This window comes from Ailuropoda melanoleuca, chromosome 4 (genome assembly GCF_002007445.2).
Source record: "Ailuropoda melanoleuca isolate Jingjing chromosome 4, ASM200744v2, whole genome shotgun sequence".
Taxonomy (NCBI): domain Eukaryota; kingdom Metazoa; phylum Chordata; class Mammalia; order Carnivora; family Ursidae; genus Ailuropoda; species Ailuropoda melanoleuca.
The window spans coordinates 68,429,822-68,446,822 of record NC_048221.1 but is presented as its reverse complement, the minus strand read 5'-3'; the positions used below and the strand labels follow the sequence as shown (position 1 = coordinate 68,446,822).

Below are 17,001 nucleotides of genomic sequence, written 5' to 3'. Positions count from 1 at the left end.
GGGTAAAGGGGGATTCTGGCTGAACCTACCTGAGAGGATTCTGGTTGAAGGCAGGCCAGGGTGACCAGATATTACCGGGTGGAGGGCTTTGAGGAATTTGATCAGATGTGAAGGGTGGGGGATTCTGGCTAAACTGAGTTAGCAAGATTTTTGCTAAAGTTAGATGATTCAGAGACAAACATGGAAATCCAAAGATGGAAGCCTAGTTGAGAAGAAAATTCAGGAACCTGAGTTTGGAGTGAGAAAGTCCTAGTTGCAAATCCCAACTCCATCATTAGGCATTAACTCGAATTAATCTCTTTAAGCTTTAGTTTATTCTTCTGTTAAGTAATTCTATCCGTCTTGAGAATAGAGGATTAAGCAAAATAATGTAAAGATTATTTTGTAAAGATTAAGTAAAATAATGTGTGCTTTGCACCAAGCAAGTATTTGATAAATGTTAGCTCACTCTTTCCCCTTTCACAGTTAGAGAGTTAGTATACTGATTCTCCTTTCTGAGTTCTTGAGTTAATAAATGATTTTCCTCTGTAGGGCACTGGTTTCATTTAGGGCCCCTCTGGTAATAATGGTAGTTAACACTTACAGCACGTACCTTACATGGCGAGCCCCGTGCTAGACTCTTCACAGTATTCACTCGTTTAACGCTTCCTACAATCTTATAAGATAGGTGCTACTATTATCTCCATTTAGGTTAAATAACTTGCCCAAGGCCACAGAACTAGAAGTGGTGAAACCAGTATCAAAACCTAGTTCCTCTGTAAAAGTAGCCAAGTCTGGCGTTCACCCCAGACATTCTGACTGAATCCATAAAGTATGTGGTCTGGACATTGAGGGTTTTGAAAGCTTCCCAGGTGATCCTAATGTGCAGCAAAACTTGGGAACGTTTGCCAGGCTGTATTGCCTCCTGGTGCCCTGTCTATATTACAGAGTTGTCAATGTGGGAAGAGAGCAAGGAGCCAGACCAGCTGGGGCAGGGATGCAGTTGAAGAGCAGAAGTAGGGGAGGGACACGTGTACAGGGAGGAGGAGGTTAAAGGCATGGGAAGATTTGCCCCGTGCAACCTGATAAATTCCTGGTGACAGTGACTTTTTACTGTGACTGGGTGTCCAGCTGTGGGTGTGGGGCCGCACAGCTGCAGTTGCTTTGCCAGCTCTCCAGGGTCCCCAAGGAGGGGCCTAATCGGGCTTGTCCAGAGGGGCTGCTCATTTGTAGTGACACGGTGCTTAATGTGAACCCAAAGAGTCCTCTGTCATCCTGAGAGAATGAAAATGAAGCAGGGGGCCTGGGGCTAAAGTCAGCATCCGTGCTACACAAAGAGAATGGTGATCCTGCTGCTCAGGTGTTTGGGGGAGTACAGTGGACTGAATTGTTCCCCCAAAGTTCATGTGTTGAAACTCTAACCCCCAATGTGATTGTACGAGGAGATAGGGCCTTTAAGGGGGTAGTTAAGGTTAAATGAGGTCATAAGGGTGGGACCGTGATCCAGTATGACTGGTGTCCTTATAAGAAGAGGAGGAGACGCCAGAGACCTCTCTCTTTCCACGCGTGCACGGAGGAAAAGCTATGTGAAGACACAATAGGAAGACGACCATCTACAAGCCAGAAAGAGATGCTTCACCAGAAACCAACCCCAAGGGCCCCTTGATCTTGGACTTTCAGTTTCCAGAACTGTGAGAAAATGAATTTATGTTGTTTAAGCCACCCAGTCTATGATATTTTGTTGTGGTAGCACAAGTAGACTAAAATAGGGAGTATTTAAATTTGGGATAGTCTTGAGGATTAACAGAAGATTTTTAGATACTCTTTCTAAAGGAAACAGAAAAGCTATTGGCCTCAGTAATTGATAGAAGGATAGATCATCGTGCCTTTATTTCAGTCTAATACACATACACACACACACACACACAACTAAAAACTAAACACTTTCAAAGATGCTTCAAGTATACTATTTCTATTTAAAAAGCAACATTTGGTCATGACCTTTCCACTGTTGGATACTCATGATATCCAACTCATGATACTTGAAACTTTTGTAACCTTGCTTTGGCCTCAGAGACCACATTTGGAGTGTCTGAACTGCTCCTGTTGCCACCCACAGCACAGTGTTATTGAAGCAGAGGACGGTCTGCTTTATGTGAAGGCAGAGCCATTCTCTAAGTTTGGCTGCCCAAGGCCTGCAAGGCCAAAGGAGATAGCATAGCCATCTGGATGGGGATGGGTTAGGATGGAGAAGGTCAGATGGGCTGCCATTGCATGTGAAACCTTCATGTGAACTAGACAAAGTCTATCTTCTTGGGCATAGCACCCCTTCATGCCCCCTGGGTTATGTGCACTGGTTCAGAGACCAGCTGGCATATGGTTACCATAGGCCAGGAAGGCAATTTCTGGCAGGGATGACTCATCAGCCTGATGCTTAGGATAAGAAGATGGTGAGGCTAGATACTCGTAACTGATAATTTTGACCTCTTTTAATTACCAAGAGTGGGACATGAAAATTCTCTGGGGGAAAAAACAGACAAAAATATATGAAATAATGGTTTTTAACCAACTGAGCCACCCAGGCATCCCTGAAATAATGGTTTTTAAAGACACTGGACACCCAAGCAATGAAGGCCAGTGATCCCTGAGATAGATACAGGGAATATCCAAGGTGAGCTCTATGATTTATCTCAACCTAATGCTCTGACAGAGTTTCCAGGCCATGGTACAGGGAGAAGGATCCCAGGTGGAGCACAACAAACTTCTGATTCTGGGAGGCAGAGCTAAGAGTACAGGGAGACCAAGAAATCTAGATTTCATAGGACAAATTACCAGAGAGGAGAGAGGTACATAGAAAGAGAACTCTGGAAATCTGTAGAGCCCCGCCTTGAAAATTCAGCTCAATATGGAGGAACTCTTTCATGTGGGGAGATTAGCTGAGGCTGGGAAAAATCCATTGGGAAGCATTAGGAAGAAAAGCCTTGGTGCTCACACAGGGCCAGGAACAGTACCTGTTCTTAACAGCCGTAGTGGATAATTAATAACTCATGGGGCACCGGGTGGACTGCTTGGCAAAGTCTTGCCTCAGTAATGGGGAATGAGTAGCATTCAGTGGAGCTCTGGGCCCTCCTAGGAAATCATCAAAGCAAGACATGAAGGAAAGAACTCTTTATAGGTAATGAAACTGCACCTCAGAACAAGGTTCCAGAATATTTAAAAGAATACTAAAGCAACCAGTAGCCAACAAGGTGAAATTCACAACTGGCTTCCAATCAGAGATTACTAGGTGTGAAAAGAAGCAGGAAATGTTTCCCTTAATAATCTATCAATCCAATCCAGACTTACTGGGAACTGATATATTAGGATTGGCAGAAAAAGAAATTCAGTTATTATAACTGTTTCATATGTTCAAACATTTAAGTAGGAAGAGTAATGATTTTTTTTTTTAAAGGAAAATGTTGAACTTTAAGAGATGAGAAACTTTTAGGGAAGAAAATATCTTAGATGAAAACATGCTGAATGGAATCAATGGGCTGATTAGACATTGCAGGGGATAAGATTAGTGAACTTGAAGACACAGCAATAGAAACTATTCAACATGAGACACTCAGAGAAAAAGAATAATAAACAAATAAAAACCAAACAAATAACAAAAGAGCATCATTGAGCTTCAACTGGCCAAAATATACATGTAGATGGAATTTCCAAGGAGAGGAGAGAAGGGGAACAGAAAAATATTGGAAGAGATAAAGATGGAAAAATGTCCAAGTTTGGTGAAAACTGTAACTCAGATCTAAGAAGTTCAATGGATGCCAAGTACAAGAAAATGAGGGAAAGTATACCAAGGGACATCATAATCAATTTGCTCAAAACCAATAACACAGAGGAAATCATAAAAGTAACTAGAGGAAATAGAAGAAATGTTATATACAAAGGAATAAAGATAACCATGACATTAGAATTCTTGTTGCAAGTGAGAAGACAGGGGAGAAACATTTTTTTTTTCCTTTCAGTACTTTAAATTTTCAACCTAGAATTCTATAGTCTATAATTTTCAAAAATAAAAAGGCAAAATACAGATATTTTCAGATATACGAAAGCTGAAAGAGTTTTTATCAGCATATCTGCACTTCAAGAAATATTAGAGGAAGCCCTTCAGGCAGGAGGATAATGATATTTTTAAATGGAAAAATGAATGGAAATAAGCTACACAAAAGCATAGAGAACACAGGAGATAACTACATGAATAAATATACAATATTTTTCTATTTAGATATCTTTAAAACACAATTGACTATTTAAACAAAAATAATATGTGTACTGTAGGGTCTATAACATACATATAAGTAAAATGTATGACAACAATAGCATAAAAGCAGGAGAGGAATAGCAGCATTTTAAGTTCTAAAGATGAACAACCCGAATGTCCACTGACAGATAACTGGATAAATAAACAGTGGTATGTACATACAATAGAATATTATTCAGCCTTTAAAAGGAAGGGAATTCTGACACAGGCTACAACATGGATAAATCTCAAAGGTGTTATTAGTGAAATAAGGCAGACACAAATGACAAGTATTGTATGAGTCCACCTATATGAGGTACCTAGAAGAGTCAAATTTATAGAGACAGAAAGTAGAGTAGTGGTTACCAAGGGTTGGGGGCAGTGGGGAATGGAGAGTTAGTATTTAATGGGTAAACAGTTTCTGTTTGGGATACTGAACAAGTTGTGGAGATGGATGGTGGTGATGGTTACATAACAGTATGAGTACTTAATGCCACTTAATTGCATTCCTGAAGAAGGCTAAAATGATAAATTCTATGTTATATATGTTTTACCTCAGGTTAAAACAAAAACAACACACCAGTGCTTTGCAAAACAAAACAAAACCAAAAACAAATCCAGGAAGGGAAAATGGAAGTATGCTATTACAAGATTCTTACACTGGGCATGAAGTCTATAATGTTAATTGAAATTAGGGCATAATATATTGAAGATGTTTGCTGTATACCTAAAGTAACTACTAAATAACAAAACAAGCCAACAAAGGAGATAAAATAGAATTAAAACTACTCAATCCAAGATCTGTCAGGAGGGAAAAAGAGAGCCAAGAACAAATAGGGCCAATAGAAAACAAACGGCAAGATGATAAATATAAACTTAACCATACATCTATCAAGGTGTATCAATTTATACACTTTAAATATGTGTGTTTGTTGTATGTCAGTAATACCTCAGTCCAGATGTTAATTAAGTAAAAGAGGAGGATGTGGATCACTGCTGAGGTGCTGAGCTGTTCAGAGATACTGGTGTTAATGCATCTGAGCATTCTGTGTGGGTGTGTTTGAGTGTGCAAGGCATGACTCTCAAATGAAAAGATGGCTTTTCTTATAAAACGTTCAAGAATTTGTCCAAGTTAGGGAGACTTGACTCTTCTTTGGGTGATGCTGCAGCTCATCATTTCAGGAGCTCCTCACTTGTAATAACCTTCATGGCCATTTTATTACTCACTGGAGATAATAAGTCTAATCATGTCGTGTAGTCATGCCAAGATTGGACTCTCAATATTTGGTTGGTTCAAAATATCAAACTCAATGTCAAATGACAAGGAAGGGGCTAGAGGCATACTGAAGCCCTACAGGCAGTTCGAACAAAGAGCTCTACAGGAGTTTTGAGCACATGGAGAGGGGGGCAATGCTCGTTTTTATTATCATTGTATTAAACCACCAGCCAGATGTCTCTGTTGTCATAAGTTGTGGTGAAGTACACAGATTTGGAATTAGAAAGATATTAATCCTGGCTCTGCCCACTCCTGTGTGACACTTGGCAAGACATTTATTATCTGTGCCTTGGTTTCCTTATTTGCAAAATTGGGATGATAATGATAATACCTACTCCACAGGGCTATTTTGAGACTTAAATGAGTAAATACATGTAAAACATTTAGAACTATGCTATCACATAGTTAGAAGGTAGTGACGTCTACCAAAATATTAATCCATTTATTTTTTCTTTCTTTTATTGACTGCTTACTACATGTAGTTCTGTGCTAGATGATGAGTACCATGGTAAGTAAAACAGACATGGAATGGGCACTCATAAAGCGGCACCTTGTGCCATTTCTGGCTTGGTGAGATGTGCACATGGAAGTATAATTACCAACTGGAATAGTGTGACTAAGGAAAAGTGTGGGCTCTTGGGCTATTTTCTGGGGTCAAGGAATGCTTTACTGCGGAAATGTTATTGGAACTGATATCTGAGGGTTGAGGAGTGAAGTTAATGAGGTAAAGAGGTGGGAGTAAGGGGAGAGTATATGCTAGGCAACAGAATGGCACATGCAAAGGTCCTGAGCCAGGTAGGAGTATGGCACTTCAGGAGAATTGAAAAGATGAGTGTAGGTAGAGCTCAGAGATCAAGTTAACAGTTGGCCCTTGATGAGTCTGGAAAGGTAGGCAGGGACCAGATCATGCTGGGTCCATAGGTCATCGTATGAGATGTCAGTCCTTAATTTAAGACCTGTGAGAAACCATTGGAAGATAGGTCTAAAATCATATTTGCATTTAGAAAAAAACCACTTTGAAAAAAAAATCCTTTGGCTACTGGGTGGGAAACAGATTAAAAGAGGGAGACCAAGTGAGGATGAAGGAAAGGAGTTAAGATGTATAAGTGAGAGGTGATAAGTGGGCAGATCTGAGGGAAGATTCAGATATTGAACTTGGCAGGACTTGGGGGTATGGAAGTTGTAGGTGTCAAAGATATGGATCCAAAGCATGGATACCACGCTGGAGGAGAACCAGGTTTGGGGGTAAACATGATGAGGCTTGTTTGGATCTATTAAGACTGAAGCACTCTAGAGAGACCAAACAGAGAAGCAGGAGAGGCAATTGACTCTGCAAGTCTGGAGTTCAAATAGCTGTGAGTGACACTGTTGGGTGAAGCGAGCATTCTTGCTGTAAAGACATGGGCCCATCAAGTAGGAATGCCATGTTTCTGAATCTTTTATTCCAAGATCTTTGGATTCTGGTATATGTATAGGGAAGAACATATACAAGTTCTCTGTTCTGTACCAATGATGCCCAATCAATGTAGTGGATGAGGACTATTTTACCAACATGATGACTTAAGATCTGAGAGCAAAGCAGACTAATTTATGGAGCCCTTGTACATATTTACTTTCTCAAGAATATATTTCCCTTTTGTTCAAATAGGACTTGCAGGATGAGATCTGGGGCAGGGCACAGCTGGTTTCTTATGTAACTAGAAGCAAATCTAACACTTGTCAAAGTGCTCACACTTCCGGCAAGGCAAAAGAGAAAATAATATTTCTTCCCAGAACTGAATTTTTTCCAGCATGCTTTTACACCTCTAAAGCTCTTTATAGTTAAATGAATGTTGACAGGGCTGATTAATAAGCTGCAAGTGATATTGCTAAAAGGGCCAGGATTTTGTTGAATTTGAACACGCATTTTCTTATAGGTAATAACACTGCATTTTCCAGATTAAAAAAAAGAAACAGAAAAACATTCATGTAAGAATATCATGTAATGCTTCCACAAGTCAGAGTTAAGATGTCACTGAAAAATTTCCCCCAAAATGTGGCAGAAGAATTAGTTCATTAGAATCCTGTAGGTGTGATGCATTAAATTTGGGAAGGATGTTGGAATATAACACAAACTATTTTGAAATGTCAGAGCTAGAATCATGTTATTAAAAAGTGACTGTGATAAATGAAAATGAAAGTTCAACTTAACAAAATTTGTAGGATGCAGTGAAAGCAGTGCTTAGAGGGAAATTTATAACATTGAATGCATAAATTAGAAAAGAAGATAGGTCTAAAATCAATAAGCTTCCACCTTAGGAAACTAGAAAAAGAAGAGCAAATTGAATGTAAAGTACCCAGAAGAAAAAAACAATAAAAATTAGAGCAGAAATCAATGAAGTTGAAAACAAGAAATCACTGGAAAAATCCAACAAAATCAAAAGCTGTTCTTTGAAAGGACAATAAAATCAATAAACCTCTAGCCAGGCTTCCTTAGGAAAAAGGAACACACAAATTACAAATTACAAATACCAAAAATTGAAGAGACATCACCAGAGATCCCATGGGTATTAAAAGGCTATTAAAAGGATAATAAAAGAATATTATGAAAATTCTATGCCCACAGATTTGACTGGGTCAGTGGATAAAATGGGTCAATTCCACGAAAGACACAATCCGTCAAAACTTACACAAGAAGAAACAGACTATTTGAATAGGCCTATATCTATTAAATAAATTGAATCAATAATTAATAACCTTTCACAACAGAAAGCACCAGGCTCAAAAAGGGAATTGTAAAAGCAGCTAGACAGAAGTGACTCACCATATGCAAGCGATCCTCAATAAAGTGAACAGCTGATTTCCTTTTTTTTTTTTAAGATTTTTATTTATTTATTTGACAGAGAGGCAGTGAGAGAGGCAACACAAGCAAGGGGAGTGGGAGAGGGAGAAGCAGGCTTCCCACTGATCAGGGAGCCTGATGTGGGGCTCGATCCCAGAACGCTGGGATCATGACCTGAGCTGAAGGGAGACGCTTAACGACTGAGCCACCCAGGCGCCCCAAACAGCTGATTTTGGGGGGGGGTAGATATTTATTTTATTTATTTTTATTTCAAGTTTTTATTTATTTTTTTAATTTTTTATTATGTTAGTCACCATACAGTACATCCTTAGTTTTTGATGTAGTGTTCCATGATTCATTTTTTGCGTATAACACACAGTGCTCCATGCAACATGTGCCCTTCTTAATACCCATCACCGGCCTATCCCAATCCCCACCCCCCTCCCCTCTGAAGCCCTCAGTTTGTTTCCCAGAGTCCATAGTCTCTTGTGGTTCATTCCTCCTTCTGTTTACCCCGAACAGCTGATTTCTAATCAGACACCATGGAGGTCAGAAGCAGTGGGATGAAATATTCAAAGTGGTAAAAGAAAAAGATTGTCAACCAAGAATAGCATATCTGGCAAAATTGCCCATTGAAAGAAGGAGAAATTAAGACCTTCAAGATTAACAAAAACAGATGTCATTGTTAGAACACCTGCCCTACCAGAAAAATATTAAAGGAAGTCCTTCAGGACAAAATGAAAGGATATCAGAGAGTAACTTGAATCCACATGAAGAAATAAAGGACACTGATAACTACATGGGTAGATATAAAAGACAGTATAAATTGTAGTTTTTGTTTACTGTAACTTTTTCCTCCTCCTATCTGATTTAAAAGACAACTGAATATATCAATACAGGAATGTCTTGGAGATATTGTGGGTTTGGTTCCAGACCACTACAATAAAGTGAATATCACAATAAATTGAGTCAAGCAAATTAGTTTCCCAGTGCATAAAAAGTTATATTTACATTATACTGTAGTCTGTTAAGTGTGTAATAACGTTATGTCTAAAAAAGAAATGTATGTACCTTATTCAGAAATTACTTTATTGCTAAAAAAATGCTAACCATCATCTGAGCTTTCAGCAAGTCATACTGATCACACATCATAACAAAAATAATAATAATGAAAAAGTTTAAAATATTATGAGAATTACCAAAATGTGACACAGACATGAAATGAACAAATGCTGTTGGAAGAATGGTGCTGATAGACTTGCTCAATGCACAGTAGCCACATACCTTCATTTTGTAAAACACACAGTATTTGAGAAGCGTGATAAAATGAGTTATGCCTGTACTAGGTATGTAGTGTACAACATGATGACTATAGGTAATGCTGTTATATGATATATAGAAAAGTTAAGACGGTAAATCCTGAGACTTCTCACAAGAAGAAAATTTTTTCCTTTTTTTCTTTCTTTTTATTGTATTTGTATGAGAAGCTATTAGTTGTATTAGTTGAAATTATTATAATAATTTCATAATATATAAAAATCAAACCATCATGCTGTATGCCTTAAACTTACACAGTGATGTATGTTAATTATTTCTCAATAAAACTGGAAAAATGTGAAAAGACAACCCACAGATAAAAAAAATTTGCAAATCATATGTCTGATAAGGATCTCATATCCAGAAGACATAAAGAACTCTTACAGTTCAACAGGAAAAAGACCAATAGCCCAATTGAAAAATAGACAAAGTTTTAAACAGAAATTTCTGCAAAGATGATATACAAATGGCCAAGAAGCACATGAAAAGATGTTATGAGAGAAATGTAAACAAAAACCACAGTGAGATAACACTTCATGCCCACAAGTTTGGCTATAATAAAAGAGACAGACAATAGCAAGTGTTGGCAAGATATGGAGAAAATGGAAGCCTTATATGTTGCTGGTGGGAATGTAAAATAGTGCACCCACTTTGTAAAGTCTGGCAATTCTTCAAATGTTAAAGTAGACTTAGCTTATGTCCCAGCAATTCCACTCCTAGTTATAAACTCTAGGGAATTGAGAACATATGTTCACAACATTTTCCAGAATAGATCACATGTTAGGCCACAAAATAATTGATATATTCAAGAAGACTGAAATCATATCATACATCTTTTCCATCCACAGTGGTATGAAAATAGAAATCAATCTCAGGAGAAAAATCTGCAAAGAACACAAATACATGGAGGCCAAATAACCCACTACTAAACAATAAATGGGTCAACCAAGAAATCAAAGAGGAAATAAAAAATACATGCAGACAAATGAAAATGAAAACACAATGGTCCAAAATCTTTGGGATGCAGCAAAAGCTATTCTAAAACGGAAGATTATAGCAATACAGGCCTACCTCAAGAAACAAGAAAAGTCTCAAACAAGCTAACCTTACACCTAAAGGGGCCAGAAAAAGAACAAAGCCCAAGGCCAGGAGAAGTAAGGACATAATAAAAATTAGAGCAGAAATAAATGAAATAGGGACTTAAAAAACAACAGAACAGATCAAGGAAACCAACTTGTTCTTTGAAAAGATCAACAAAATTGATAAGCCTTTAGCTAAAGTCATCAAAAAAAAAGAGAATTCAAATAAATAAAATCAGGAATGAAATGGGAGAAATTCTAACCAATACCACAGAAATACGAAGGATTATAAGAGAATATCATGAAAAATAAAATGCCAACAAATTGGGCAACTTAGAACTAAAGAATAAATTCCTAGGAACATATAGCTTTGCAAAACTGAAGCAGGAAAAATAGAAAATTCGAACAGACCAATTACCAGCAATGAAACTGAATCAATAAAAAAACAAAAACAAAAACCCCAAAACTCCCAACAAACAAAAGTCCAGGACCAGATGGCTACAAGGGTGAATTTTACCGAACATTTAAAGAAAGGTTAGTATCTTTTCTTCTCAAACTATCCAAAAAATAGAAGAGGAAGACAACCTTCCAAATTGATTCTCCAAGACCAACATTAATCTGATACCAAAACCAGATAAAGACACCATAAAAAAAGAAAACCACAGGACAATATCTCTGATGAACCTAGGTGCAGAAATCCTCAGGCAAATATTAGCAAACTAGAGCCAACAATCCACTAAAAAAATCATTCACCATGTTCAAGTGGGATTCATTCCAGGGATGCAATAGTGATTCAATATTCATAAATTGATCAATGTGATAAATCACATTAACAAGAGAAAGGATAAACACCATATGATTATCTCCATGGATTAAGGAAAAGCATTTGATATAGTACAACATCCATTTATAATAAAAACTCTCAACAAAGTAGATATAGATGGATCATACCTCAACATGAGAAAGGCTGTATATGAAAAACCCATAGCATACTCAATGGTGAAAAATTGAGAGCTTTTCCTTTAAGATCAGGAACAAGACAAAGATGTCCACTCTCACCACTTTAATTCAACATCGTACTGGAAGTCCTAACCACAGCAATCAGACAAGGGAAAAAAAGGCATCCAAATTGGTGAGGAATAAGTAAAACTTTCACTATTTGCAGATGACATGATACTATATAGAGAAAATCCTAAAGACTCTATCAAAAAACTGCTAGAACTGATAAATGAATTCAGTGAAGTTGCAGGATGCAAAATTAACATACAGAAATCTATTGCATTTCTATACAATAATAATAAAGTAGCAGGAGATAAATTAAGAAAACAATTGCATTTATAATTGTACCAAAAAGAATGAAATACCTAGGAATAAACTTAACTAAGGATATGGGAGATCTATACTGTGAAAACTATAAAACATTGATAAAAGAAATTGAAGACAACACAAATAAAAAGGTAGTCCATGCTCATGGATTAGAAGAACGAATATTGTTAAAATGTCCATACTACCCGAAACAGTCTAGAGATTTAATGCAATCCCTATCAAAATACCAACATTTTTCACAGAACAAATAATCCTAAAGTTCGTATGGAAACACAAAGGACCCCAAATAGCAAAAGCAATCTTGAGAAAGAAAAACAAACCTTGGGGCGCCTGGGTGGCATAGCGGTTAAGCGTCTGCCTTAGGCTCAGGGCGTGATCCCGGCATTATGGGATCGAGCCCCACATCAGGCTCCTCTGCTATGAGCCTGGCTTCTTGCTCTCCCACTCCCCCTGCTTGTGTTCCCTCTCTCGCTGGCTGTCTCTATCTCTGTCAAATAAATAAATAAAATCTTAAAAAAAAAAAAAAAAAAAAAAAGAAAAACAAACCTGGAGGTATCACAATCCCAGATTTCAAGACATACTACAAAGCTATACTAATCAAAACAATATGGGACTAGCCCAAAAACAGACACAATGATCAATGGAACAGAATAGAAATCCAGAAATAAACCCATGCTTTTATGGTGCATTAATTTACAACAAAGGAAGCAAGAATATACAGTGGGGAAAAGAAGATCTCTTCAACAAATGGTGTTGGGAAAACTGGACAGCTACATGCAAAAGTATGATACTGGATCACTGTCTTACACCATACACACACATAAACCTAAAATGGATTAAGGACCAAATGTGAGACCTGAAGCCATAAAACTCCTGGACGGAAACATAGGCAGTAATTTCTTTGACATCAACTGTAGAAACATTTTTCTAGATATGTCTTTTCTGGCAAGGGAAACAAAAGCAAAATTAAATTATTGGATTATACTAAAATGAAAAAGTTTTTGTACAGGGGAGGAGACCATCAACAAACAAAAAGGCAACCTACTGAGTGAGGGAAGATATTTTCAAATGATACATCTGATAAGGGGTTAATATAAAAATTACATTAAGAACTTACACAACTCAACACACAAAAAAGCAAATTTAAAAATGGACAGGGGACCTGAATAGATATTTTTCTGAAGAAGACATACAGAGGGCCCACAGACACATGAAAAGATGCTCAACACCACTAATCATCAGGGAAATGCAAAATAAAACCACAATGAAATATTACTTTGCACCTGTTAGAATGGCCAGAATAAAAAAGACAAGAAATAACAAGTGTTGGTAAGGATGTAGAGAAAAAGAAACCTTTGTGCACTGTGGGTGGGAATGCAAATTGGTGCAGCCACTGTGGAAAACAGAATGGAGTTTCCTCAAAAAATTAAAAAGAGAATTACCATATAATCCAGTAATTCCACTGCTGTGTATTTATCCAAGAAAACACCAAAACAAAAAGCTATATGCACCCCTATGTTTATTGTAGCATTATTTTCAATAGTCAAGATATGGAAGTGACCCAAATGTCCATTAATGGATGAAAGAATAAAGAAGATGTGGTATATATACACAGTGGAATATTATTCAGCCATAAAAAATAATGAAATCTTGCCATTTGCAACAATATGAATCAACCTAGATTGTTTAATGCTCAATGAAATAAGTCAGTCAGAGAAAGACAGATATCATATGATTTCACTCATATATGAAACTTAAAGAAAAAAAGAGAAAAAGCTGACTCTTATATACAGAGAGCCAAATGGTGATTGCCAGAAAGGAGGTTGGGGCAGGGGTGCACGGGAGGTAAAACAGATAAAAGGGATTAAAGAGTACAGTTATCTTGATGTGCACTGAGAAATACATAAAATTGTTGAATCCTGTTGTACACTTGAAACTCCCATAACACCATATATCAATTATACCCGAATTTTAAAGTCCTTAAGTATGTTCACACAAAAACTTGTACATGAATGTTCATAGCATCATAATAGCCAAAAAAACCCAAAAAGTGGAAACAACTTAAATGTCTAGTAACTGATTAATAGATAAGCAAATGTGGCATATCCCTACAATGGGATATTATGCAGCCGTAATAAGTTACATGGTACTGATACCTGCTACAACACAGGTTCACTTTGAAAGCATTATGTTAATTGAAACAAGCCAGGCATAAAAGGCCGTAGTGCGTATGATGCCATTTACATGACGTGTCCAGAATAGACAAATCCATAGAGTAAACTCATGGTGGGGAGAGGAGAAGGGAAATGGGGAATGACTTCTAATGAGTATAGGGTTTCTTTGTGGGGTGAGGAAGATGTGCTGGAATTATATAGTAATGTTGTTTGCACAGCTATGTAAATAAACTAAAACCACTGAATTGTATATTTTAAAAATGTTTCATAGTATATGGATTATATCTCAACAAACAAGTTTTTTTAAAAAATACATGAAATAAATAGGCTGACTACCAATTAAAAAACCCCCAAATCCTGGCATTGGTGATGCAGGATCAAAAAAGTGGCACTATTTTAATTTCCCAAGGGAAGCAGAGTCAGATTTCTCTGTTGGTTTCATCCCAGTATCCCCACTCTGCTTTATGGTTCCCATTCTCACAGCCATGTGACCCTCATGTTCTCAGTCTAAAGTTCCCAAACTCCCCCAATCAATTCCCTTCTCATTTCTTAATCTTGATTTTTCCACTTTATACCAAGCATCTTGAATTGGTGTATCTTGCCATGTCACGCTGTTTGTAAAGAAATAGTTGCCAGACGTACAACTTGTTGCCTGTGTTGCTGATCCTTAACTACTGTGAGTTTATTTTAAGCGTCGTTGTAGGTGTAGACACATTGACATGTGGCTTTTGCAGGTCTTCTCTTGGAGTGTGTGCTCTGCCGGTGGTTTCCTCTCAGCCTCCATGCAGGTCTGTCACTGACTGATTGTTGCTCCTTATTTCTCAGTAGCCAGTTCCAGACCTTAGAGTTTAACCTTTCTTCCTGCAGCTGCCTCATTCACAGCCCAACTGTAAAGCAAAGTTTTTTTCAGTTTCCTTCTTTCAGAATTAGGCAGAAGATAAAGGAAGAGAAATGTGGAACACTGTCTTTGAGATGGCGTTAGCTCCTCTCCCACCTCCTGTCCACTGTTGGTGCTTTTTGGTCTTTGTGTCTGCCTTTGTTCAATTTCCTTTCCTTCCTACTTTCCCCCACTGAGGATTATAGGAATTAGAGACACTCAGGGTTGGAATCATTTTTCCACTGGTTTACAAACAAGTTGGGTAGGCCATGGAACCCTTCTGCAGAGATTTTGCCTTGATTTTTACAAGCGTTAAAGGAAGAAGTGAAAATCATTTCATGGTATTCCAGGGGAGAAGGAGCCTCGAATTCATCCAAGTTCTTTCCAGTTGTATGCTTGTCCACTAAGGACTGACCCTACAACTGCCCATTTGACTCAGTGCCATATTAGAGATGTGACTTCAGGCACATCACTGCATCTTCTTGTTCCTTAGCCCTCATATGTATACCCCTGGGGCACTCTGGAGAACAGTTACCCCAACCTGCCCAGCAAGTCAGTTCTGCAGCATATTGGTGGGTTACCATGCTCTTCCCCTGCCTCCCCTCCTCCCCTTTCTAGGCTCCCATGTAGTGCCAGGCAAATATGCTCGGCACATGGTACTTTCACAACTGTAAGTGAACAGAAAATATCTGTCAGCCAGCAAGTACAGTGAACAAAGTGCATGACTGCCCAGAGACAGGTTGCTCTCCTGGCCATGCTGTCAACACGTCTTCTGGGTGCCCACCCCGGCGGGCTTCATTGTCTCACCTGCAGACAATCCTTGGCCCAGCACTTGCTGTGCTGAGCCAACTCACATGTCAGAAAGGCAAATAGCTGGATTTTTTGTCCTAACAGTTGCCACCTTTCTCTCTCCCTCTCACCTATCCATAATTCCTTCCTTCCTTCCTTCCTTCCTTCCTTCCTTCCTTCCTTCCTTCCTCCCTCCCTCCCTCCCTNCCTCTCCTGATTTGCACTCACAGGACACTGTCCACCACACTCTCTCGAAGTTCTGGCGCCCTAGAGAATTTAAATGAAAGCATGGTCTGCTGTTGCTGACCTTCCTTTGTGACTCTCACTGACCCTGACAGTCCCCTGGAACTTGGAGCTCTCTTGCACAGCATAGGTCACTTTTCTTATTTTGATGGAAACCTCATCTGTGTAGCAGGAGGATAACTGGAGGTGTGCTACTGCAGGGATGCTGAGCCTGGATTCCAGCATCCTTTCTCCAGTCAAGTGAAATGCAGCCTTGGGACTTGCGTACTGATTCACTCACTCAGGAGAGCAAGCTTTGGCAAACCAGTTAACGGTGACCAGTCAGTAATACTCAAGTGGTTTTCTTGACTCCAGCGTTCAGAACATCCTGGCACATTAATGGGAAGGCTCTCTCTCCCTCCCTCCCTCCCTCCCTCCCTGTCCCCCATCCTTTCCTTCTTTCCGTTGGACATCATTTTCAGCTTCTTCTGAACCTTTCCTTTTCAACTACTTCACAGCATCCTTTGCCATGCCACTTCCCATGGGGCAGCCAAGTGTTGGCTTAGTGTCTCATGACACTCATGCTAACAGGGATGTTGGAAAGTGTGTACCAAACTGTGGTCTGTCAAATATAAGCCCTCCCAAATGTTCTATGCAGGAAGGTTCTGGGACTATATAACTTTAGGAAATACTATTTATGCCTCTACCCATGGTGAGTCCCATTGCTGATTCCTCAGACAAGTCCTGTGAGAAAGAACCTGTTGAAACTGTGTTTTTGAAAAAATTTTTTTATTATGTTATGTTAGTCACCATACAATACATCCTTAGTTTTTGATGTAGTGTTCCATGATTC

General features: G+C 38.5%; 1 protein-coding gene across 1 annotated transcript in view; it reads left to right on the top strand.

Annotated features, from left to right (window-relative positions):
- The window catches only part of VWA3B (von Willebrand factor A domain containing 3B), a 223,810-nt gene that overhangs the window by 63,891 nt on the left and 142,918 nt on the right, over nucleotides 1-17,001 (top strand). The window lies entirely within an intron of this gene.